General features: G+C 43.4%; 1 protein-coding gene across 4 annotated transcripts in view; it reads left to right on the top strand.

The window, feature by feature from the left end:
• LOC149313479 (E3 ubiquitin-protein ligase pellino homolog 1) overlaps nucleotides 1-26,479 on the top strand; it is an 83,092-nt gene that overhangs the window by 19,205 nt on the left and 37,408 nt on the right. Inside the window, exon 2 of one of the 4 annotated variants that reach the window (XM_089519177.1) lies at nucleotides 25,067-25,145. The exons of 2 other annotated variants lie outside the window; for them this stretch is intronic. The gene's annotated coding sequence lies outside the window, so the exon portion shown is untranslated. Of the gene's footprint in view, nucleotides 1-24,645; nucleotides 25,146-26,479 lie in introns of those variants that run through there. One more of the 4 variants, XM_089519176.1, reaches the window with a different exon arrangement.

Here is a 26,479-nt window from a genome sequence, read left to right as displayed (position 1 = left end):
GGAGGTTTCAGTGGTGCCACCAGTAGTGGTGATGGAGGAGACAATTTTCTTTTCTGCTTTTCTTTTCACTGTTCTAGTGATTAGATGGACTTTTTTGTTAACAATATAACAGTATGCTTTTGTATAATGCAGTGAAACTTGCATTTTTCTATTGTCTTGCATTGCCAATTCCGCTCTTTTCTGGAGAAGCACACTCAAATCACCTGTAGTTTTATGGGTTTGGATCAAGTATGTTATCTCTTGGAGTAAGGCTGCTTTTTAAAATCTCCAAGTTTTTGTTCTTTCCTGAAGTAAAAAACCATGGTGGACTGCCTTTCGGGTGTCCCACAGCAGATAGTTGGTGTTTTACTTTTTAAGTTTAATAATAATAATAATAATAATAATAATAAATTTATTTATATCCCGCCTCTCCCTTCCAGGATCTAGGCGGGTAACAACAGTCTAATAAAACAGATATACAGACACTAATAAAATTTCCCTAATTCCTTTAATCCTCCCTCCTTCTGCTAAAATTACACATAAACATCGAGACATCATACAGTGTACTTAGTTACAAATTTTGTAACTAAGGATCGAGAAAAGTCAAATTATTCCAAGAGAGCATCAGGAGAGATGCTGAAAGACTAAATGAATCAATTTGGTTAATTTAGCTGGAGGTTAGTCTGGAAAGGGCCATCTCCAAAGATGTAATATGACAGATCTCTTCCAGCAGGTCATTCCGTATTTTAGGAGCGGCAGCTGGAAAAGGTCCTCTGGGAAGTCACAACCAGCCTGGTTTTCTTTGGCTGGAGTAGGTTCCTCCCACTGAAATAGGGACACGAAGGCTAAATAGCCAAGACTAGTAATAAAAATCAATGATAGACCTTAATTTTTCCTTGTAGAAACTTTGGAAGAGGAACATTTCTTTAAAAAAAACAAGTTCCATTTTATAGTTTGGTAATACTAAAGGTCAGTGTTACTTAACTTGTCCCAGTTTCATGCTGAAACTATATTGTTGAAGCCTATAATATGCTTACTAAGAACAACTGCTCATTACAGGAAACATATTCAGGGGTATTTGCTTTGGCCATACAGCACAATATAAAATCCACAGTACCTTTATTGGCCAACTAAACTACAGAAAATGTATAATGCAGCTTTCGAAGCTTTCCTGCTTCTTCGTCAGGCAAGATGTTAAAAATCATACAGGAGAAAAAAGGTGGCGATATTATAGTCACATGCCTAAATTGCTTGTCTTTTTTAATAATTGCATATGATTTGAAACAGGAGATGTTCTTTGGCAGTTGCTACTGGCACAGTTGGGATAAGGTTCAAAAGTGTGCTCTCTGATAAGAACATTTCCCTGCATACTTTGTCATCTAGGTTTATTGTATGGTTGCCTCTGAAAAATAATCTTGAAGCCTACTATCATGAAACAAAACTACTATAGTTTTGGTCATGATTATTCATGTATTTACCTTTATCATGGGCTACTGAAGAAAGACAATTTTAATGCTCACTTCTACCATCTAGTCTAAACAGAAAGGTCTGAATGCTTTGTAGATGTTACTTAGGTGTGTTAAAGTTCAGAGCCCAGGCAGCTAGCTGTTAAACCAATCTTAAGCTTTCCCAAATTTTCAAAGGAAAAAGAATGTATGTATATATGTATATGTGTGTGTATAGTTTCTTTCTTTTTGCTAGCATTCTGCCAGTAACGGATTCTGATGTGGGCATTCAGATATCTCTGAATATACACTCTCTTTTACTCTCCCTAAGACACTGTGGAAAATTCTTGTCATTAAATTTGAATTAAATAATTCACAGTGTAGATTGGATTGAGTAAAGATGTGACACAGACTTCCTGTCCAATTTTTATACCTTTGTTTAATTAAAGCAGTGTGTGTCTTTCTAGATGTTCTTGGACTGTAGCTCCTATTAACTCTCCCCATGAGCCAAGCTATCTAGGTTTGATAAGAGTTCTAGTTCAATGACATTTGGAAGCCCAGAAGTTGTAAACTCGTGAGTCTTTAGGATTTTGTGGTTTTGTATTATTTTCCCTTTACAAGTCTTTTAGTATAACATTGCTGCTTCCAGAACTGAGCCAGGTGAAAATAAGAAATGTCTCTGCTGTCTTTTCTTCTCATTCCCTGAGGTGAGCCGTCATTCACAGCATATCCAGAGTGAAAACAGCATGGCAAAATTTAGCAACCAGTTTTTCTTATTACTGAGCTTTATTGGAGTCTATTGAATAGTCATATGCATGAGGCATGCTCCCAATCATACACTTATTGGATAGATCTACTGAAGTTATGCACTTGGAAAGCCTTTTGAGTAAATTCACGCAATGTGTTTAGATGGCAGTTATGGAGAAGATGATTTTGGTACTACCAGCTTTCCTTTTCATTGATACCCACAGAGGATTTATGCAATTCCATCCATTCTCTTTTTTTCTTTTTCTTTTAGATATTTGTTACTGGAGCACTGCATGATATTTGGAAATATTATTTATTTCTATGCTTGCTTTCTGAAGTGACATAATTAGTTGCCCTATTCTGGGTTCAACGTTTATATATGATTCTCTATATTGAGAAATATTTTTTGCAGTGAAAGGAACTGGTTTGGAGGTAGATGAGAACCAAGGGGGTTGTGGCTGGAGTTCTTCTTGTTGTTGTTATGATGTGCCTTCAAGACATTTCTGATTTATGGTGACCCTTTCTTAGAGTTTTCTTGGCAACATTCTTCAGAGGGAATTTGCCATTGCCATGCTCTGAGGCTGAGAGAGTGTGACTTGCCCAAGGTCACCAAGTGGGTTTCCATGGCCTAGCAGGGATTCAAACCCTGGTCTCCAGAGTCTTAGTCCAGTGCCCAAACCACTATGCCACACTGACTTTCAGGAGCAGTACTGTTGGTAAAGACTCCTGTCCTCTTAATAATAATAATAATAATAATAATATGCTTTATTTATATACCGCTCTTCCGAAGCAATCAAAGTGGTTCACAGAATCAGTTAAAACTTTTACATCATAAAAGCAGCATCTCAATGTATATATCAGTATAAAGTGATTCAATCATGATGGTGAACTCCCAATTAGAAAATGGATTTAGAAGAAGGTGAAAACTGAGGCTGCCAATGGCAAGCCAGTGAAGGTAAATGGATGTAACTGTTTTCTAGATGCAGGGATTCAGAGCTCTCTAAAATTATAGTGTTAATTCCCCATCACATGATTCCGGTTCAACAACTAAAAAGATACAGATTAAAAAACAAAGGCTGCCTGCATCTGGGGGCATTCTGGTAAGCGGGAGAGCACCCACTTCAGCTAAAAGAGCTACTTTTCCAATTATTATTATTATAATGCTTTATTTATATAGCGCTGTAGATTTGCACAGCGCTGTACTTACAAACAATAAAATAGATAAGAGTAAACCTGCCCATGGGGTACAGTCAGTGTTTGTTTCTTCATCCCTCCCCATTTTCCATTTACATAATAGCTTTTCGTGTGTGGACAAGGAGTGGATTTTTTTTTTACCTTTTAATCTGCAGACCATGCTTAGAACATACTTCAAAGTACTTTGAGAGTGCTAAATAAATAAATAAATAAATAAATAACTATCACCATCCTTTGAGTGTGGAACAAATCTTGTCCCTCCTATCTAAGCTTTCAGCAACAAGTCACATGAACAGCTGCTTTGGATCAATATGGGAATGACAATGTAAAATGCTGACCAACTATGGATCTTGAACTGAGCAGATTTTGTTCACAGCAAGGACAATGAACATGATGGTTGTTTCTGGGACTCATGTGCTTGGCACATGGATGGCAACCAAGTATCAAATGACAACATTTGCCAAATGTAATTAATTCTCCAAAAAAATCTCTAACATTTACCTACTACCAGGCCTTGGAACCAAATGTACTCAATACATTACAGCATGTGCGGCCTTGCTGGCTGAGTTCATACAGCTTTCTGTACATGTTACAGTACTAAGTCTACATATTATGTTTTGTCTCTAGATTATAAAAAGAAAACAGAGGTAAGCTGAAATTTCGAAAGCACACAGGACTTGTCGGTACTGCTAATTTTTCTCCTTGCGTCTGTGTTAGCGACTCCGTTGTAGTCCTATGATATTGGAGAGCTTTTCACAGTTGTCAAGTGATAGGGATTCAGCTTTTTGCTTCAGTCGCTCATCTCGGTATAGCTTTGCCAAATTAGATAACTCGGATTTTTGTTGTTTTTCTTTCCTGCAGTTAGTCTGGGCATGGTCGATGTAATCTTTTTCAATTTGCTTTTCAAGCTCTTCAAGTTCTTCACCATTATAATTATGTTCAAAGTTCTTATCGACATAGTAAGGCACCTGCAAACTCTTCTTTTTAGGCCCTCATTTTTATATCTTTAGGAACTTAAGAAATAAAAATTATAAGGACGTGCAAAAAAAATGGTGTGGAATGCTTCAGTCACTCCATTACATTTCTTTCTCCTTGTGTACCACTGAGCATGCTTGGTCTTAATATGTTTTGGTTTTGAGGGTATTTGTGGAAGCACTTGTGTACTGTGTCCAACCCCAGCTACATTAAACATTGATTTTTATGGGCAGCTCTTCATTTGTTTCTCAAGAACATTTCAAAATAATTTTAGTGACCTGACTAAAGAATGAGTTTTCTTCCCTACCCCCTTCTACCACAGTATGGCCTAAATCCTATTTTAGAGTAGACCCATTGAATCATACCTCTGTGTTGCCTCACTGATTGAAGGGGTCTACTCTATTTGAGACTGACCAACATTGCTTAGAACATGATAGGTCAAGCCTGCTTGCCCTAAAAATAGCTACCTCCCAAACTTTTCTCTCACATTGTATTATGTAAATACTAGTATTTAGGGCTTCAATTTATGTGTTTATCTGGGAGTTGGAACCTGTACAGATTGGCGTTATATGCTGGTATAGGGGCAGCGTGAGGGCGTGGCGTATGCATACCAGCCACCCCATGCCAATGTCACAGCGTGTGCCCAACCACATGACAGGGGGCATCATGGCACTCCATTGGTGCATTGTTTAAACACACTGCTCCAAAAGAGCACTGAAAAAGCCACCATGGTGACAGCTAGGGCACGCTTTCCATAGCGTGAAAAGGAGACACTTTTTGTGGCTTCTCTTTGTGCTGTGGTAAGGCCAGATCAGGGCCGTGGCGTGTGGTTACCACGTCTCTGATCTGACGAGCAAAGGGGCGGCATGGAGCTGCCCCTTAGGGGCGGTCTGTTGAGCCCCTAAATTTCACTGAATTAAAAAGGAGTTACTTCTAAGTATGTAGGAAGCATGCATAGGATTATAGTTTACTTCATTTGCTCTATCAAGCATTGCTTAGTATCATTCAGTCACTAAACTATTAGTGCCTGTATTAAATAAGGTTGGGCAACTGCAGCCATAACCTATAACTTCAGCTTCCTTGTCAAAACAAGTGCTTATATTATGAACATCACAGGCATTAGGTTCCAGGTTGTTAATTTTTTCCACTTTTTTGAAATCTGGTACTAGACAAAGTGGTGTCTTATCTACTGTCAGAAAGGGAATAAATGCACCAGTTACAGATATTCCTGACTTCCCACATCCTTTCTATTAACTCATGTTTTCATTGTGGCAGTGTCTAAATTGAAAACCCTTTAGGTCAAAGACCAGTTCAACCTTTTAATTGTAAAGTGCCATGAACATGCCATGAACATGTTAGATAATAATTAAATAAACCATTTGACAGGAGCCATGCAACATAACATGTATAGCTGCCATCTGGTAGAGCTTGTCACTGTGGTGAATAATTTGCATCCTTGAGCAGCTGTGTCAACTTACTGACATGTGACAAACCAATGATAGCATGTGAATTGGCCATGATAGGAAGCAGTTTAGGGATACAGAATGAACACTAATTGTACCCTGCAATGTCCTTCAATTTGACTTATGCTTCTAAGGATCTAAGCCTTGCCTTGTGGTCCTTCATCTGTTGATATGTTTCTGTATCAATAAGTTGGTTTGGTCTGTTTTTGAAGAATATTTTTACCTGTTATGATTTGCTGTACATCACCTCCTACCAAACTTCTGGGTACTAATTTCTAATGTTTAGGATTAGTCAGCATGATAAAAAGGTCTATACAGTGGCTTTATTGCTCCTTATAATCCACCTATTTGGGTTGTCCTAGAATACAGCTCTTAGCTTTTCCCTGTGCCTGCCCTAACAAAGGTACATCAAAACCCAGGGATAGCATAAATTTACCCAGTGCTGATCTCTGTAATGCCATGTTTTAAAAAATAACAAAACAAAACACTCAATCAATGAGATCATTAATCTCACAGTTTGTGCCCATGCATCATCAGTACTTTGGCTTTGTGAGACTTCATGGAGGACCAATAGTGTATTTGTATGTACCTTACGCTGCTCTGATAGCCTTTTGGCTGAAGAGTGGGGTATAAATACTATATATATATATATATATAAATATATATATTTATATATATATATAAAATGTACCTTGACTTGAGAACCTTTTGGATAGGATTCTTATAACTGCTGGAAATTTTAGATTAGATTAGTTACATATCATCTGTGAAATTTATGGGATAAAGCCTGCTGTTCTGATACTGTAAAGACAGAGGGCTTAAAATGTTATTCCTCTATTCATTCTCTCTCTTTTTTTTAGCAGTAGTTGGGCACTGAAGCAAGGTAGCTTAAAAGAAAACACCTAGTTTTATATGTGTAGTCTCATGGATATGTCTGGGTTGTTTTAAAGGGGCTGTCTCGTAGAAACATTTTGGCTGGATCTTGTACTATGAGCACTTTTAATGAACACTTTTCTTTTTCTATTATACATTTTTTTAGATGTGTTTGAATCTGTTTCCTGGTTCTGGGACTTGCTGTATTTCTAAATCATTGAATGGAAGAAAAGAGTTTTATAGGGGATACTTTTGAAGAGTTCTAAATTATGACAGGATTTTCTGATAGAATAAAGTTTCCATGTTTCTTAACTTTCTCAGAGAGGCTATACCTGCACCTGGATTTCCTCAACTACCGTGTCAAATAATGACTGATTTTTTCCCAGTAGATGTCTCTTGTAGTCAAATCAGTTTATTTCTATTACATCTAAGGCATTGTTATCATATTTAGACCTAATTTAGGTTAAAATGTACCTGGCATTGTCATTGCACAAAACCAGTCACATCTCCTCCCTTGGCTTTCTTCCACTACATCTCGTTTTAAATTGCCCATTCTTTAATTATTGTGGAACCTCATCTTGTAACTAGAAGCAAAGTCAAAAACCACACATTTGAACTCCCTCTATAGGGCAAGGGTGGACAAAGTATGATCCTAAAGTTGTGTGTGGTCCCCAATGCTGTTTTTGCCATTTCAGACTCCCTCCGGATTACTGCTTGGCAAAATTTGCCTGGTGAATTACCTCTCCTTGAAACCATTAGGAGTAGCAATAAATGTTTTAAATTGCTCACAGTGACCCCATGCACTGGTTAACTTTGGCCCAAACAGATGGGCAAAAAGTGCCCTTGTGGGGCCAATTTAAGGGCTCGGGAGAGCAGAGCATCCCCACACTCCAGATCCCTACTGTGCTCTCCCAGTGCCATTTTGGTGTGTGCATCTTCAGAGGACGCGCACACCAATAACATGCATTGTGCACTGCATCCAAATGGCACAGCACACAACGGATGTTGCTGTGCCGCTACAGGGCACTAATGGCGCCTTGGCAGCGGCAGAAAAAGTAGTGTTTTGCAGCTCCTTTTTCTGAGCACATCGTTGCCACAACATGCTTTCGCTATGGCAATGGTGCTGGGGATAAAGGGCTGACCTCTATCCACCCCTTTCCCCCCGTCTGTCCAGTCTCATAGGTTTTTAAAACTACACGTGAACATAGAGTTTTGTTGTTGAGGTTTTTAGGCCTTACATGTGGTCCTGAGAGGTGTCCCTGCGACAGAAAATTACACACACACCCCCTAGCAGAACCAGCAGAGTTGCCCACTTCTGCTTTAGGGAATAGCAGCACCTGGATGTCACATTCGTCAAATCTAGTAGGAAAGGCCACAAATATGTGCATCTAACCACATGCCCTGTTTCTCCTCCTTGTGCATTTCTCTTAATGGAACCCTAAACTTAAAAGTAATTTGTAGAATTAAATAAAGAATATTATTGGAACTGTGTGTGATTTAAACTAGATCAGTTGACCAGCCAAAGTATTATTCAGTGAACATCATATTCCCTGCCCCTCACACCTTCCCAGCCATTATACAGTTGTCTTAGCTGTATATGTGTTTGTTAGATCACTGTTCTGCCTGTGTGTGTGTGTTATTGTGAAAGACCTGTATGCTGAAGATTTGGAAGGAGGTCAATGTTGGAAAGGTGTGGGAAGGTCAGGTCCAATAATTAACCTATTTCTGTTTAATATAAAATTCAATTTAAAAAACCCTTGAGTAACAAAAAAGAAGCCAATGTACATATGTTAGATATGACCTCTCTAATACATAGAATTAATGACCCACTGATTTGAGCTACCCTGTTTCCCTGAAAATAAGACATACCCATAAAATAAGCCATAGCAGGATTTCTAAATATTTGCGCAATATAAGTCATATCTCAAAAATAAGGCATAGTGATTGGGGTCAGTGGTTCTAAAGGGAATGGAGTCACAAGAAATTCAGGATGGAATTACAGTACGGGTTTGGAGAGTTATGATGTTCCAGAAGAAGTCAACTTAACTATATTTGAATAAATGTAGATTGTTGTACCATACTTAATAAAAATAAGACATTCCCTGAAAATAAGCCATAGTGTGTCTTCTTGAGTAAAAAAATAAATATAAGACTGTCTGATTTTCTGGGAAACACGGTACAGTATTAGCATAGCCTGTGTAGATATTGCTGAGTTTTTACTTTTTCTGTGGACAGTGCATTGTCTGGATACCTACTGTATGTCATAAACTTTCTATACTTGTTGTATGCCTTCAGGTAATTTCTGATTTATGTCAGCCCTAAGGTAAAGATAACACGGTTGTTTTTTGTTTTGTTTTGATCACTATGTTCAGAGGAGGTTACATTTGCCTCTCTGTGAGGCTGAGACGGTGTGGCTTGTTTAAAATAACCCAATGGATTTCCATGGCTGGGTAGGGATTTGAACCCTTGTCTCCAAAGTTGTAATTCAATATTCAAACCACTGCACCGTGCTGGCTATCAATACTTGCATACAAGCTATGTGGATCCTAGGCCAGATATTGGCACAGTAATTTAACTAGTAGTTTAGCTAAGAAGTTAATCTGCAATGCTTGCCATCTTTCTCTCTCCTGTTCTATGTGTTATGCAAGCTGGTCGAGACAGGAATCAGAGGCTCAAACCCCTTTCACCATGCATTAGGAATGAGTGGGTTTTCAAAGCTGATGAAGTCTTGAAGCAGGTGGTGTGTAGGCCTTTCCTCCCACACAGCTGCTGAGGAAACCTTTCTGTAGGGATGCTGAAAATGTGGGTGGTGGAAGCATGATAGAATTATGGAGGTTGTGAGTCTGTGCTCTGTGAGCCTTTTGGGGTCACTTGTGCTGTATGTTTCTTGCAGGTTGTTTGAAAGATCAAAGGTGAAAATGCTGTTTAGTCCTGTCCATGTTAGGAAGTCAATACAGATAGAACAAGACATCTTTACAGTTAAGACTGGCTATTGCATCCTTCTTCCTTTTTGCTGTAGACCGTGATTTTAGATTTGAGAAGCACTCCTATTTCTGATCGTAAAAATGCAATGGTAAGTGGTGGCCAAAAAAAGGCTTACAGGAAAATTATTCTTTGATGGATAAAATCCCAGAAGTCATAGGTATCTCTAAGCATTGCAGTTAAACTGTTAACCTAAAATGATTAGACCTTTTTTATTTTGTTTTTGTTCCAGCTTCTGATTCAGTTTTCATTGCTGACAGTTATGTCCTATCTCAAGTAAGTCGAAAGTGTGGACAAAGAGACAATTAATAATGAAACATATTCAGGGATAGCAATGCTGGCCATTCAGCAAATTACAACAAAATCCAAGCTCCACAAAAGAGTGATAACTTTATTGGACAACCGAAATGTCCAAAATACATCATGCAGGCTTTTGGAGCACCACTAGCTTGTTTATCAGACAAAAACCATACAGAAGAAGAAAGGTAACAATGTTAGAGTCACAGGGCTGCTTTTTGTATGAGCTGTTGTTTGTACTGTAATTCAGTTGTTCTGGAGGGATCTCAATGCAGGCAAAGGCCACTCCATTTCTTGGCTATGTGGGGACTGAGTCAAAGGTCAATAAAAGGTAGGTAATAAAATTTCAACTCCATTAGCATCAGAAAAGTAACTTCCCTTTAGACCCAGGTTGTCCTGTCCTATGCAAAACTAACTTCTTCTTTCTTAGGCAAAGAATATTGGATTTTCTCAAAAAGCACCTATAGTGAGTGTTACATCTGGAAAAATATTTAGGTGCTGTATAAATGGAAGGCCTTTGTTGGAGGTAAAAACCTCAGTGAGCTAAGTCCCAGTCCATTAGCTCCCTCTTTGTTAAGTTTCACCTGTTGTGGCAAAATCTGGTATCTTCAAATCCTGGAAACGTATTGGTCAATAAAGGATTTTGGATTTAGTTACGTTAATAATTAGACTCTTTTGATGAAAGAGTTAGTGGGGGATCAAAGTGACCAAATGGTGATTGCCCGTTTTAAGCCTTCAAATTGTGAAGGGCTGGTGAAGGACACATGCAGCCCGTAGTCTGAAGTTTGCCTACCCCTGCAGTGTGAGGTAATTTCGTTTGTTCATTAAAAAGTGTAAAAAGGGAACATAGAATCAAAATGTGAGTGTTGATAGGAGAGTGAAGGACATGGCTTCAGGTGTTTATCTATGGATTCAAAGAGCCATGACCATCCATTTATCCAAAGTACATATGATCTTGGGGGCTTCTAGTTCAGATATTAGTGGAAATACATACTTGGTAGAGGCTCTAGAAAGGAACTACAGATCTTAGTTAAAAGAATGTAAGATAATCTCTACTGAATTGGACCAAGAATCTGTCTGTTCCAGTATCTTGTTGCCAGCAAGGCCAGCCATTTATTTCTAGGAAGTTCATGGCAAGGCTGGAAGATAGCAACAACCCCCTGGTGTTTACCCATCCAGTCATTTGATAACTTCAGAGAATACTATATCCACACCTGACGATCCCATTTGGTTTCTGTGGTTAATACCCACTGCTAGGTGAAATCAATTAATTTCCCCTTTGCAGTGTGTTTAAGCAAAATACAATTCCCTCATTCTTAGTCTCTGTGTACAGTATGGTGATAATGCAACTGTATATGACTAATATAGGGAATATAGCAAGATAGTATGTATTCTGTAGTTTTGAAGAGTGTAAATGTGCTTGTCTGACCAGCTGTATCCATTCCAGTGCTTTCTGGCTCTCCCCACACTTCTCTAACCACATGGGAAATGGCTGGCTGATTCCCCTCCCCAGGTAGATCAGTCCAACAGTAGGCTCCTTCCAGCAGGCTGTCTAGCCTCCACCCAGCTTGCCTGCTCCCTGTCTGAGGAGAGGTCCAAAGTTTCAGCTTCCATCCCTCCTAACCGCTCCTGGTCCTTCAAAGGGTAGAGGACACTTCCAACTCTCAGGCCAAAGATCAAAGGCCCGTGTGGTCCCTGAAACACCAGAGCCGCGGAAGTCCAATTGCAAGGCAGGATGCAAGTGGGAAGGGGGAGGTCTGGCTTTCCTGCTAGGGGTTGGTGAGTTTGATTGGCAGTTTGAAGCTCTGCCTTGGAGTGGAGAAGAAGGAGCAAGACCCACTGGAAGGATTGCCTCCCCACATTGCAGGGAAAAGATACAGTTGCAGTATCTGCTGGGGCTTGGTTCCAGGATCACACCCCCCCCCCCCATGGATACCAAAATTTGTGGATGCTCAAGTCCCATTATATACAGTGGTGTAGTAAAATGGTGGCCCTTATATACAGTGGCAAAATCAGGGCTTCCTTTTTGGATATTCAAAAAATATTTTAAAGCTGTTGATGGTTGCATATGTAAATGCAGAATCCATGGGTATGGAGGGCTAACTATAGTAGGATTACATGCACGGTGGGTCCCAAATATCTGTGGATTCTTTGATTCATAACCAGCAGCCTCTACAGTAGTGAGTGTGTAAATATGTATTGCTGATTCAGTAATTAGTACAGGGGTAGGCAACCTACAGCCCGCGGGCCGGATCCGGCCCGGCAAGGCTTTGGGACCAGCCCCAGCCCGGTCCTGCCGCCGATTGCCGCCGGAGCCTTTGGTCTCTTGTGCGAGGGCGCGGGACCTTTGGCCTATCAGGAGGAGGCGGGCAAGGGGGGCAATTGTCTATGGAAGCCTCAGAAACATACATTTATATTAACATTCTTTTAAAAAAATCAGCAAATTTTTTCACGTGTCCTCCATAAAAAAAAGTGCCCTCCATTTGAAAATTTTGTCCTACATTTGTCCCGGTTTATTTGTTTATATAATTTTTAAAAATTTTTAAATTATTTATTTTTTGGCTTTGGCCCCACAGTTGTCTGAGAGACAGCAACCCGGCCCCTGGCTCAAAAAGGTTGCCTACCCCTCAATTAGTAGGTACTGTCCAATGCCAATCTCTCCCTCTAAAAGTCATTACGTTTGAAAGCAAGGTCTCTTTCTGTCATTACTTGTTTCTCACAATGTCTATAGCTAATTCTCCTTGACACTGGCAGAATGAATTCCTCAAGTATACAGTCAACTGTAGGATTATTCTTAGGAGGAAAAACTGACTCTTGAGTTGACTAGCTGAAGTAGCTGACCACTGCTAATAGTGATAATGGAAGTGTTGGCCAGTTGCCTCTCTACAGGCATACCTCAGTTAACAAAGGCTCTGACAATGAAGCTCCATTTTACAGAAACTTTTTACACCTGCCCAGCTCCCCTCCTTTTCTGTTTCTACTCTGTATAGGTGGAAGAATTTTAGTACTGTAAGATCAACATTGGAAGGATAGTGCAGGAGGCCTGACTTTTTAGTAGTGCATTGCAACAACAAGTCTACAGTAAAAAATACAATAAAGCTTGATCTGGAAAAGAATGGGATGCTATTTTAGCTAGTCCTATTGTAACAATGTGTGCCTGCCTGGAACAGCCAAGGGAAACCACAACTTCCTCCAGAATCCCCTACAGAACATGCACAAACAGCAAAACAGAGAAGAACAGGTAAACCTGCCCCACCAGATCTCCCAGCATTTTAAAAAAAACCCATAAATCTATTAGTTTACCCACCCAAATGAAAATTGTTTTTTAAAAAAAGTGGAGGCTGGTAACAGGGGGAAATCATTTGTTACGTTGTTGGTAAATGAATATGCATTTGTAGTCTATGATCTGTTTGCCTGGTACAGCCTTTGCTAAAACTTTAGACTGTAAAACTGTAGATCAACAGATGAAATCTAAGGAAACTCACATGTTTCCACAGAAGCCCAAATCACTCAAAGACTGGTGTTAACAAAGGCAAGGACTAGATAGCTGGTCACCCATTTGCCTCCATGGAAAATAAGAACTGGAAACAAGTTTGGGGTTCATGCACGCAGTAGCATGTGCGCACCACGGGCACGCATGGCGGCATGCAGCTCCACTCCTTCTGGCTCAGCTTTAAGCGTGTGCTGAAAGACACGTATGATGCAGGCGCACTGTATAGTCAAGGACAAAACAATAAAACAAACACTATCATATACAAAAGGTAAACACCCTATCAAACCACCCCAAAATGTTTGACAAACTCTTTGTAGTAACATATCTTTCTTCTTCGTGGTCTCTGCGAATCATACAAATGGGTTTTACTGCGCCTGCGCAGTGCTGCTCGGAACCTTCTGGAATCACTGGGCAAAGTTTACTTTGCAACATATAGAAACTTTTTGGCGGTAACTCCGCCCACCTGTTATAAGGCCCCTGCCTTCCCGCTCTTTCCCCAGTTCCTTTTTTCCGCTGCGCTAGCTGCTTGAAGGAACTTTCACTCGCTCTTGCTTGTTACGGAATCACTTTCACTAGACCTCGGACTGTTTTTGACCACTCTCTTTCTCCCGCCCCGGTAACTTCGGACTTCCTCGGCTCGTTTTTGACTTCGCTTTTGACTCTCCCTTTAACCGGACGACTTGGAACAATGCCTGCACCCTTCAAAAAGTGTGATATCTGCGGGGGCAAGGTCCCCGTTCAAGACCCTCACTCCTCCTGCCTGCTGTGCCTGGGAAAGGACCACGATGCCAGAGCCTGCCTCCTTTGTAAGTCTCTGTCCTCCCAGGCCAGGAAGAACCGGGAGTCCCGGCTGACCTCAGCTATTGCCCTGGGAAAAGTCCGGGAGGGACGTCCCCACTCGTCGTCGCTCCCTCCGGTCGCGCCACCTGCGTCTTCGTCCCAGGCCAGCGTTGCAAGTGTGGTCTCTGTCCCGGCCGGGACACGATCTCCTACCACCTCCGATGTGACCCGTGGTCCCCCGAGACCCAGTGTCACCGACGAACCCTCCAAGCGCCCACAGAAGACCTCGGGGACTGAGGGTTCCGAGCCCAGGGAGAGATCCGGGAGGAAGCCATCCCCGGAGGGCTCGCGCTCGAGAGAGCGTGTGGAGGCGGAGGTTCGGATCGCTTCGCCTCCGTCCTCCAAGGTGTCGTCGAAGGCACCTCGACACGCATCCAAGTTGCCCGAGACGGAGGCATCTTCCTCGGGGAAGACGGCACCATCGGATAAGGCTAAGCCAGCCAAGGCCCACTCCAGGGGAGCCACTGTCCTACATGACTTGCCGGACAACCCCTTCTTCCCCCCCCGAGGACCAAACGGTAACGCCGGCATCTTCCAAGAAGAGGCGTCATAAGGAGGTGACCGAGGCAGCTCCACCCAAGAAGTCCAAGCCCAAGGACCACACGGGGTCAGGGCACCCAGCCAAGCCAAAGGAGCGTGCTTCTCACAAGCAACGCTCCCCTTCCAAAAGGGCCTCGGCGACGGTCCCTCTGCGCCCGGAGACTTCTGCCGCTGCGCATGCGGCCACTGTGCTGACCACACCTCTGCCGCCGGCACAAGACGTTGCCACCGTGAGTGAGCCTACCTCCCCTCGGAGGCAGCTATCCCCTCTCTCCTTCCATTCCGACGCGGAGGAAGCTGACCCTGGCTCTGACATGGACGAGCCACAGGAGCCGGACACTGACATGTTCTTTGATACCGAGACCCAGAGGTACTACATGTCAGTCCCGAAGGAGACGGCCTTTAGGGAATTCACCAGGCTTAACCTGCGCCCGGCGGTTCCCCAGACAGATAAACCACCATCTTCCCATGCTGTGGTGTCGACTTCGGTACCTCGCCGCCTGTCTCCTGAGCCAATGATCCCTCGGATCCCAGCCCGCACTCCATCCCGAGCCGAGGTCGCAGACATTCCCCTGACGTCTGACTCCGATTCCGACCAGGATCCCTTGCCTCCATCGCGGGAACCGTCGGAAGGGGAAGACGACCCATCCAAACCGCCCTCACCCCAAGCCATGCATCACCCAGGCTCTTCATCTCCAACCGATGATGTCCGCTCCTTCAGCGAGCACATCATTAAGATGTGCCGAACCCTGGACATCGAGCTTTCCCCTCCTGAGGAGAAAGCTCGCGATCCTGTGGAGCGACGGGTCCTCGGTCGTGTCCCCATGCCTCCCTGCATCCCGATGTTGCCTTCTCTGCAGTCCATCGTTCAGAGGTCATGGGATGCCCCGACTTCACTCGCCGCGTCCTCCAGGAAGGTCGAGATGCTATATCGGATCTCTCCGCCGGGCTGTCCGTGGTTGGCCGACCACCCCAAGCAAAACTCGACGATTGTGGAGGGGGCACAGCAGACCTTTGTGCCCAAGCAAGCAACGTCCCCGGCAGATCAAGAGGCCAAGAAGATTGATGGCCTAGCTAAAAAGGCTTACTCATCGGCTGCCCTCATCGTTAAGGCCATAAACTACAACGCCTGTATGGGGGCCTACATTCAGACTTTGATGGAGGGGATTTCACCCATCATCCCTGACGTCCCAGATGAGGTCCAACGCCGCTTGGTGGAGATCCGCGATGAGGCCCACTCGATCGGGAGCTGGATCATCACCGCCTCCAGGAACGTCGCCGACTGCGCGGGTCGAGGCATGGCAGCATCGCTGGCTCTGCGCCGACATGCTTGGCTGAGGGGGTCGGACCTCAACGCCAACGTCAAATCGGCAATTGAGGACATGCCCCTGGACGGTACCGGTCTCTTCCATGCCGACAGTGACGAGCGTCTGAACCGCAAGTTCAGAATGAAGGCGACAGCAAAAAAGCACGGGATGTCGTCGACCTCCATCTCGCCCTTCAGGAGGAGGCACTGTCCTTGGCCACCGCAAGGTCAGTCCCAGGGTACCTTCCCTCAGGACCGACAGCCCCAGCAGCAGGGTTCACAGAGTCGTCGTTACCCCTCGCAGTCTTCCTCCTCCTCTGGCCGTCGTAATTTCCCGCCTCGGTACCGCAAGTCCCGCCGGCAGGACACCAACCAGGGAAAGAAGAGAGCCTGAAGGGACGCAGCGCACTTCGTTTCCCCTCCGTCCCTTTTCTTTTTGGACATCCTGAGGCCCTTTGTTAACACCTGGGCCTCAATAACATCGGACTCGTGGGTTCTCAGCATCGTCCGTAGGGGTTATGCCCTCGAGTTCCAAGAGCTCCCCCCAACCGGAGCCTTTATGTCCACTCTCTCCTCGGACACCCTTCTCGACGAAGTGCGCACTTTGCTGAAAAAAGGGGCAATCTCCCCTCTACCGCCCGACCAATGTTCTAGGGCCTTTTTCTCCAGGTACTTCACGGTACCGAAGGCGGATGGTGGCATCAGGCCCATCCTGGACTTGAGACAATTGAACCTGTTCCTCGAATACCGTCGTTTTCGAATGGTAACCTTGGCCTCCATTCTACCTCTGCTCCATCAGGGCCTGTGGTTTGCGACCGTCGACCTGAAGGATGCCTACTTCCACATCGGGATCCGGGAGTCTCACCGAAGATTCCTCGCCTTCGCTGTGGGCTCCGCCGCGTATCACTACAGCGTCCTCCCCTTCGGCCTTGCCACGGCACCGAGAGTCTTCATGAAGTGCATGGCACCAGTGGTGGCGTACCTCCACCAAAGAGGGTTCATGGTCTTCCCGTACCTGGACGACTGGCTGTTCGCTGCCGAATCCCAGAGAGAACTGCAGGAGGCACTCTCATTCGCCTTACACCTTTTAGACTCCCTCGGTCTGGTCATCAACTGGGAAAAGTCCCACTTTACACCGTCCAGACAGGCCAAGTTCATCGGGGCCATCCTCGACTCCGAAACATGCTCCGCATCTCTCCTTCCGGATCGTTTCCAGGCACTGACGGCTTCGATCAGGCCCTGCATCTCTCACAGAAGGGTGAGGGCCAGGGATGTTCAAGTCGCCCTGGGCCACATGGCGTCGACGACGTTCGTCACACCATGGTCAAGACTCCATCTTCGACCTCTACAGTCCTGGTTCCTCTCGGCCTTCTCCCCGATGGAAGACCTTCCGTCCAAGTGGCTCACGGTACCGAGACCTGTAGCCACTTCCCTCAGATGGTGGTTGGACTGCCGCAACGTGTGCATCAGAATGCCCTTTCATCAGCCTCAGCCCCAACTGACTCTGACAACAGATGCATCCCTGGAGGGATGGGGTGCCGACCTGCTCGACCTAGTCGTCAAGGACAGGTGGTCTGCCCAGGACAAGCTTCTCCACATCAACGCTCTGGAAATGCTGGCAGTAGAAAGGGCACTGAGGTCATTCAAATCCGTTGTCACAGACAAGGTGGTCCTCCTGAGGATGGACAACACCACTGTGATGTACTACATTAACAAACAGGGGGGCACCAAGTCCAGGACCCTGCTCGACCTCACTCTCCGCATCTGGGACTGGTGCATCCAGAGACGTGTCCTCCTCCAGGCGATTCATCTTCCCGGAGAGGACAACGAGCTGGCGGATTGCCTCAGCAGATCCCCCTCGGTGTGCCACGAGTGGAGGCTTCACTCCGAGACAGTCAGCGACCTCTTCGACCGGTGGGGAAATCCCCGGATCGACCTCTTCGCGACCAGGTGGAACAGCCACTGTCCCCAGTTCTGCTCCAGGAAGCGAATGAACGGATCCCTCGGAGACGCGTTCGCTTTCCTCTGGACGGGAGAGCTCCTCTACGCTTTCCCTCCGTTCCCTCTCATCATCAGGGTGGTGTCCAAGATGACAACGGACCGGTCGCATGCGATCCTGATCACGCCGTGGTGGCCGAGACAACCTTGGTTCGCATCCCTTCTCCACCTCTCCAAGAGATGCTTCCTTCGCCTCGATCCTCGCCCGGACCTGCTGTCGATCCAGGACGGACGGATTCTCCATCCAAACATCGAGAGCCTACCGCTGGAGGCCTGGAGGATACGGCCCTGACTGCCCTGCCGGAGGCGGTGAAAAAGGTGATCCTGGCTGCAAGGAAACCTTCCACCCAGCGGTCCTATGCCCTGAAATGGAGGAGGTTTAGCGTCTTCCTTGATCGAAAGGGCTTGTCTCCTGCTCAAGTGTCCACTCCAGTGGTGCTGGAGTTTTTGATGGCGCTTTTGGATGAGGGGCTGTGCCTCGCATCCATTAAGTGCTATTTGTCTGCCATTTGTGCTAAGTACCATTTCGGGGGGAGGGCTTCCTTTTTCAGGGATCCCTTAGTGAAGGGGTTCCTTAAGGGATGTGCCAACTTGTATCCTCCTGTGTCGGTACCGGCACCGGCTTGGAGCTTGGAGGCGGTACTGTCCGCACTCCAGTCCAAGCCCTTTGAACCGATGGCCACGGCGGACTTGAGACTACTGACTTGGAAAAACGCCTTTCTTGTGGCCATCACCTCTGCCCGCCGTGCGGGCGAACTCTGTGCCTTGCGGAGGGACCAGCCCTTCCTGAGGTTTCACAAGGACAAGGTGGTCCTTCGGACAGACATTACTTTCTTGCCCAAGGTTGTGTCTGCTTTCCACATGTGCCAGGACATTGTGTTGCCTACTCTCGCATCCAATCCGACCTCGGATGCAGAGCGAAGCCTGCACTCTCTTGATGTCAGGAGAGCGCTGGCGTTTTACCTGGACAGAACTGCTGCCTCCAGTCGGTCCGAGAGACTTTTCCAATGCTACTCGGAGCCGAAGAAGGGGTTGCCTGTGTCTGCGCAGAGGTTTTCCAAATGGGTGGCCGGTACCATCCACCTCTGCTATGAACTGTTGGGCAAACCTCTCCCTGGCAGGGTTCGGTCCCATTCTACAAGGGCAATGTCAGCATCCTCTGCATTCCTGTCGGGGATTCCCTTGGAGGATGTCTGCAAGGCTGCTGTCTGGTCCCAGCCATTGACTTTTATAAAGCAGTATAGGTTGGACACCAGAGCCATCCGAGACGCAGCTTTCGGGAGGGCTGTGTTGGTTTCAGGGTTGCATTGATTGCACTACTGATGGTTTGTGTTTCAACATTTATGTACATAATGTCTCTCACTGTTTTACATTCTGTTGAATGTTGTTTTGCACAATTTCAATGGGACTGGTCTTGCACGACCTCTTGTTCCCTTCTCAGGTTTAGCAATGTTATTGCTATGTTTGGTCTGTGCATCAACAAAAAGGCTGACTCGTTTATGGTTCAAGGTGTTTATTGTTCCAATAAATATGCCTTTGGTTTACCATAGCTTTGGTCTCGGGACACTCCCTCCGCCGCTTACCTAAGCTTGTCAGTCTAAACCCATTTGTATGATTCACAGAGACCACGAAGAAGAAGGACAGGTTGCTTACCTGTAACGGTATTTCTTTGAGTGGTCATCTGCGAATACATATAAATCCCATCCGTCCATCCCCTCAGTGTCCTGCTCTTATTGGCTCTTTCCATCGCCTGCTTGGCGGAAAAATTGCGGAACTGGGGAAAGAGCGGGAAGGCAGGGGCCTTATAACGGGTGGGCGGAGTTACCGCCAAAAAGTTTCTATATGTTGCAAAGTAAACTTTGCCCAGTGATTCCAGAAGGTTCCGAGCAGCACTGCGCAGGCGCAGTAAAACCCATTTGTATGATTCGCAGAGACCACGAAGAAGAAAGATATGTTACTACAAAGAGTTTGTCAAACATTTTGGGGTGGTTTGATAGGGTGTTTACCTTTTGTATATGATAGTGTTTGTTTTATTGTTTTGTCCTTGACTATACAGTGCGCCTGCATCATACGTGTCTTTCAGCACACGCTTAAAGCTGAGCCAGAAGGAGTGGAGCTGCATGCCGCCATGCGTGCCCGTGGTGCGCACATGCTACTGCGTGCATGAACCCCAAACTTGTTTCCAGTTCTTATTTTCCATGGAGGCAAATGGGTGACCAGCTATCTAGTCCTTGCCTTTGTTAACACCAGTCTTTGAGTGATTTGGGCTTCTGTGGAAACATGTGAGTTTCCTTAGATTTCATCTGTTGATCTACAGTTTTACAGTCTAAAGTTTTAGCAAAGGCTGTACCAGGCAAACAGATCATAGACTACAAATGCATATTCATTTACCAACAACGTAACAAATGATTTCCCCCTGTTACCAGCCTCCACTTTTTTTAAAAAACAATTTTCATTTGGGTGGGTAAACTAATAGATTTATGGGTTTTTTTTAAATGCTGGGAGATCTGGTGGGGCACAGTAAAACCCATTTGTATGTATTCGCAGATGACCACTCGAAGAAATACCGTTACAGGTAAGCAACCTGTCCATGTTTGTCCTGCATATAAAGTTGAGTAATACTATTTTATTGTTTAAGAAAAAGAACTTGATTTTGGAATCTTCAATCAATTTCTGATTACAGAGAGACAAGAATTAGGGTAAAAATGTCCAGAATGACACAGTACAATTAAGTAGCCCAGCTAAGAGCATATTCACCTTTTCTGCCATTGCCAAACAAATCTGGCAGATTTATTTATAAAGTCCTGGAGCATAATGAAGGGACAGTGAACTTTCTAATGTTCTTATCAAGTGATCTCCATAACATAGGGCAGCTGTTGATTGCACATTTTCCTTATTTTCTGTGCAGATAGTTTGCATGCAGTGCAAACATTTGACTAAACCTGAAAGCAAACAAGCATTTTTAATTCCTGCAGAATCTTCTCAAGGTAGATTCATAATGTATTACTATATACGTCTACTCAGTGAATCCAATTAACCATACTTCCAGGTGAGCAAGCAACAGATTTCAGCCTTAAATTTTTTCATTCATGTATTATTAGATTATATTTCTATCTGTATAATATTAAATAATAGAGACTTAAGGCACTGTTCAGTAATATGTTATTTATTTGTGAAATATCAGCATCAAAATAGCATTGTATTATGTTGTATAAAAATCTGATTTGACAGGTAACTGCCCTAGTGGGCTTACTAAGTAAAAACTGATTTTAAAGGAACAGAAGTAGGGGCGAACAAGTGAAGAATATTATTATAGTTACATGATTCATGTAGAAAACATTGGGTCATTAGAATTGTTTGCAAACATGTATGCTTGTATTCAAACTTGCCTTTTAGGCTTCCTAATTTTGTTTGTCTTTTCTAATCTAGCCACATATTTAGTTGTAACCACTTGATTTGTTCAGCATGTGACAGCAATTTCATTAAGAGTCAGCTATGATTGTCTTCTCATGCTCTTATTTCCTGTTCATGTATTTCTCTTCAGAGGACAGCAGTTAGGGATGCCTCTGAAATGTGAAGCCCCCTTGTAGTGATTTCTCTTTGCTGTATGCGTATTCCAGTGATAACTAAACCAGTTTAGGAATAACAGACAGGGAACCGTGCCAGAGTGTGAATAAAAAACCTGTAGATTATAATTTATTCAGCCATCAAATTGAGTAAATTTTCTATCAGAGACACTGTAACAACAACTCAACATAGTGAGTTCATTTTAGAGATTTAGAAGTTGTTTCTTCTTGTTCCTAAATCAGCATGAACATCAGGTAGGACCTGGAGAAATGAGAGCAGCTATGGCAAAAGAGGGTTTGCATAATAGTTAATAATGAGAAGCACTGATTGATATCTGGCAGTTATGGTATGTTGGGCACAGGGTGAGCAACATACCCAAAGTCATGCAGTAAACCTCTCAACTATTTAAAGACTTGAACTTTCATTTTCCACTGCCCTCCAGCCAGATTGTTACACATGGCACACCATGTGTATATTTGTTACAAATACTGATGCAGTAGCAAAACCTGTGAAACTGGTACCTGCTAAATCTTTGCAAATCATATGGTTTTGTTTCCAGTAATATTGGTTAAGCTAGTTCAGCAGTGGATCAGCCTGTACACTAAGCTAGCACAAAAAGCCAAAAATAGAAAAGAACAATATACTTGCTTTTATAGTAGGATAAATCATGGATCATAAATCATAGTCTGAAGGAGTTTTCACTGTCAGAAAGGCAGATATGCTTAAAACAATTCATGGCAAAACTTTGAGAATTTTATTTATTTATTAAAGTATTTATATCCTATCTTATATCAAGAAATCTCAGGATAGGTTACAATAGTATTAAAACAGGTTAAATAGGCTAAAACAGTATAGGCCAAATCCCTATTCTCCAGTCTGCCTTACTACTGACCAGCATCGCCTCTGTCTTGACTGAATTCAGTTTCAGTTTGGTCACCTTCATCCAGTTCTTTATTGACAGCAGACACTGGCTTAGTACAGAAAGGAGAGGTGGAATTGTGTGTCATGAGTGTACTGATGCTACTGAACCCCAAAACTCTGAATGACCTCTTCCATATATGATATGATGAAGATAAGAGTGTAATGCTACCTCCAAATGTGTAAACAGTGCATTCAGTGTGCACAAATCTATTGAACTCACTTTATAAAGTTCACTGTGGATTGATGAGATGCTCTTAAATTTTTTTCTATACCTCTACGTCATAACAGACGTCCTTGCCAAAAATAAATCTACATTCTGCTCACATCACTTTTGGGGGGAGGGGTCTTATCATACATATTTTTATTTACCATCAACAGGTTTAGAAACTTTATTTGGGCTAGTGCTATTATACAGCCTAGGCTTGCTGTCATAATTGTAAAGAGAGTGGTGCAATAATGCAGTAGAAGGAGGAACAGGTATGGATCAGAGGTTAAGAAAACCCAATAAAACATAGTAAATAATATATTCTAGGCTTCTCCTAGGCTTAGACCCTACTGCCTTCAGCTTCTTAGATTTATTTCTGCAGTCCTTATTATCACCATGAGATCATATTGTCTGAAAGTTGATATAAATGTATTTCAGTAATGTTTGCCTTCCCACAAGCAAACACTTAAAGCTGTTATCTTTTAAGTCATATATGAAGAAAGTTAGAAGTGACAAAATGAAAAAAATCCACCCAAGTCTAATATCATTCTGAGAAATTAACAGTTCTTTTTCAGTAAAACAAAGAAGAGAAAGAAGGAAAAGACTGGTGTGAGTGAATATTACTGTACTTTTACTTAGTGGAACAACTTTTAAAAGATTATTCTGTAACACTCTGTTCTCTCAAATCTGTTTTAAAAATCTCCACTATATAATCTCTACCACATTAAAAATAAACGTTGGGGGGATTGTACAAACCAGTCTGTGCAGGCAGTTTTGATTATTTTGGATTGATGCTCTTGAGAACTGACAAACCAGATAAAGCAAACCCATATTTTGCTGTTACCATGGCTTCAGTGTATCAGGCCTAAGTCACTGGGCCTGTTTCTCCGCTGTCTTACACCTAGTGTAATTGCCCACACCCAGGTCAGGTGCTTGAAGGCAGTATCCACTTCTGCTCTCATTGAGGTTGGCTATTTTACTTGTCTTGCTTAAGGAGGTGTTGACTAGCATAATTAGCGCTGAGGATTTAGGATTTGTTCAAACAAGGAATCTACTTGTTTCCAGAAATGTGTAGAAAGGATCTTTTCTGTGTTCTGTTCTAGGCACTGTGAACACAGGGCAAGATGTTTAAGTCCAAATATACTACTATGACTGCTACTACTACTACTTGTAGAGGTAACTGGAAGCAGTTTGTTCTTATTTCTGCCTGAAAAATTATTTTCAAACAACAGATAGATTAGTGTATTCCTGATCTGGTACCTTGGCATACAATCAAGGAATATGGAAAGGCCTAGGGCAGAGGGAGACAAATCCTTGTTTCTCTTGGCTCATCTAAACATTTGGCAGTAAGCTTATACTGTATTTAGTACTGCTAGTCTGTTGATCTTTCTGCCTGCCCCATAGCCAAAGCTGGCCAAAGTCTTCTTTGCATTTGAAATGCAGGATATCAGAGGTACTGAAAGAGGACATTGACTTCTCCAAACTCAGGGCAGTATGGGTAATACCTGAAACTCGAGTGTTTATCTTGAAAAGTGGGTGGGCAAACACAGCTGCTATTGCTTGGTATGATTATGTTTATTGGAATGAATGACTGTTGTGATGCATCTGTGATTCAGAATGGCCTGTGCCTGAGGCGTTTCTACTGCTTTAGGGAGTGGGTATTAATATCTGCTGCATAAGAGAGTCACTGATGATGTGGGAGGTGAATAAATCTAGTAAATGCTAATTTTTATGGGCTTTTTAAAAGGCTCTATGGTGTAACATCATGTTTCAGTACAGTTATGTAATACAGGCTGACAAGAAATAGAACAGTCTCTGTATGTATGTGTGTCTCTTTCAGTCTCTCCCCCTCCCCTCTCTCTCACACTCTCTTTTTTCAAAGCTCCAATCCTGACAATCTGCTGGGGTTTTAGTCTGCCTTTGAACATCTGCCTTCCACTCCCTCCTTCCACTTCCTTTTCTTCCTTTTTGGAACCGGGGATTAATTTGGGGGAGGTAAGCGAGATGCAAGTTCTGACTCCAACCAATGGGATTTGACTTTGGCCAAGTGTTTACCTTGCTTGCGTAAGTCAGAGCCAACCACCTTTTGAAATCATGCATCGCCCCAATGGCCGAAGTGAAAGAAGACAAGGCAAAGCAGGCTTCATGCTGGCTGCTTGGCTGAAACATACCTGGAGCTTATTTGGATTTCATCTCTATCTCTCTCTCTTTCACACACTCACACACACACTTTCATTTTAGCTGGTGGACTTCTGTTGACATACTGTGAACGTGCGTGGCGGGGTGTGTGGAAATTACATGGAGAGCAAGAGGAGTCAATGTAAGTGTTTCAGTACAGTTTATTTTAGTGATATCTTTCTGTTTTTGAGTGAGCAAACACTAGTTTAAATATACATTTTAAGATCAGCTTATTTCAAAACAAGCCTGTTTCTTTCACCAGAAACGAAGCATGTTCAAAATGATAAACTATACCAGTTCTGGCACGTGTTCAGTAGTATTCTTTCAAAATACTTACATTAGTTATGAATTCTAATTCTTTAAGGGTGCAACTTCATGTCTGTTTGTAATTTGGATTCTTGGGTGCCTTTTAAAAAAAACAACTAAGGAGAAGCAATTTGAAATGCCTTCCTTAATGAAATTATTGCAATAGTTTAGAAATGTAAATCTGAATATGTATTACCAATATAAGAGGCCCTCTTTCCAGATATCTAACTTCATCTTTGTTGCACACAAAATGAGTCTCTGAATAGTTCTTGCAATCTATCATTCTAGATTTAATTGGTGGCTGTACCTTTTTTGTTATAACTGTGGTTAATAAACCTTCACAGGATTTTAGTATACTGTAATATTTTCTGGTACAATATTTTGTGTGTGTGTGTACACACCCCTGAATAGAAGCCATGGGAATAGTTCCCCAGTTACGGAAGAAGCAGTATTTGAAGGAATGTAGGAGGGAGGGAGGGAAATGTGAGAAAGGAAGGCAGGCGGAAGGGAGACAGCAAGAAATTATGGCTAGTAAAAGCTGAGGGAGAGTGGCAAAATGGTATAATGTTTGTGGGAAGTTAGTGGCTGAGTGGCCCACCTCTGTGTACATGAGAGGAACAATGTAGATGGGTTAAAGTTCAACCTGTAAAGTTTATAAGGTAAACTATGAAGATTATACAGAAGTCTACCGGTACCAGTGCCTATATTATTTCTAGGCTGGATTACTGCAGCGTACTCTGTATGTGGCTCTTGTTTTGAAGACCTTTTGAAAGCTTCAGAATGTTCTCTAGAATGGGCATATTTTTCATGAGATCATACATCAGCTGGCTGCAATATGTAGACTTAGTAGTTAGCTTCTGGGAACAAACAAAAACTAAAGCAAGTGGGTTGGGGTTTTTTGGGGGTGTTTTGGCTGTAAGGTCCTACATGGCTTGGGTCCAGTATTGCTGATGTTTGCTCATGAGGATCTAGTGGAGAGGATTTCTAAATGCTATACTGTATATAAATGGTTTGGAACCATGGCATGTGAAGGCCTGCCACCTCCCACATGATCTTGCCCAGAATTTGAAATTTTCAACAGAGGCTCTATTACATTTCCCACCACCTCAAGAAGCTAGGCTGTTCAAATAATACATGCGGCACAGCTTTCTCTGCAGCGGTACATTAGCT

This window comes from Sceloporus occidentalis, unplaced genomic scaffold (genome assembly GCF_023333645.1).
Source record: "Sceloporus occidentalis isolate IW3139 unplaced genomic scaffold, rSceOcc1.0.p SCAF_4, whole genome shotgun sequence".
NCBI classification, from domain to species: Eukaryota; Metazoa; Chordata; class Lepidosauria; order Squamata; family Phrynosomatidae; genus Sceloporus; species Sceloporus occidentalis.
This window is presented reverse-complemented; position numbering and strand designations above follow the sequence as displayed.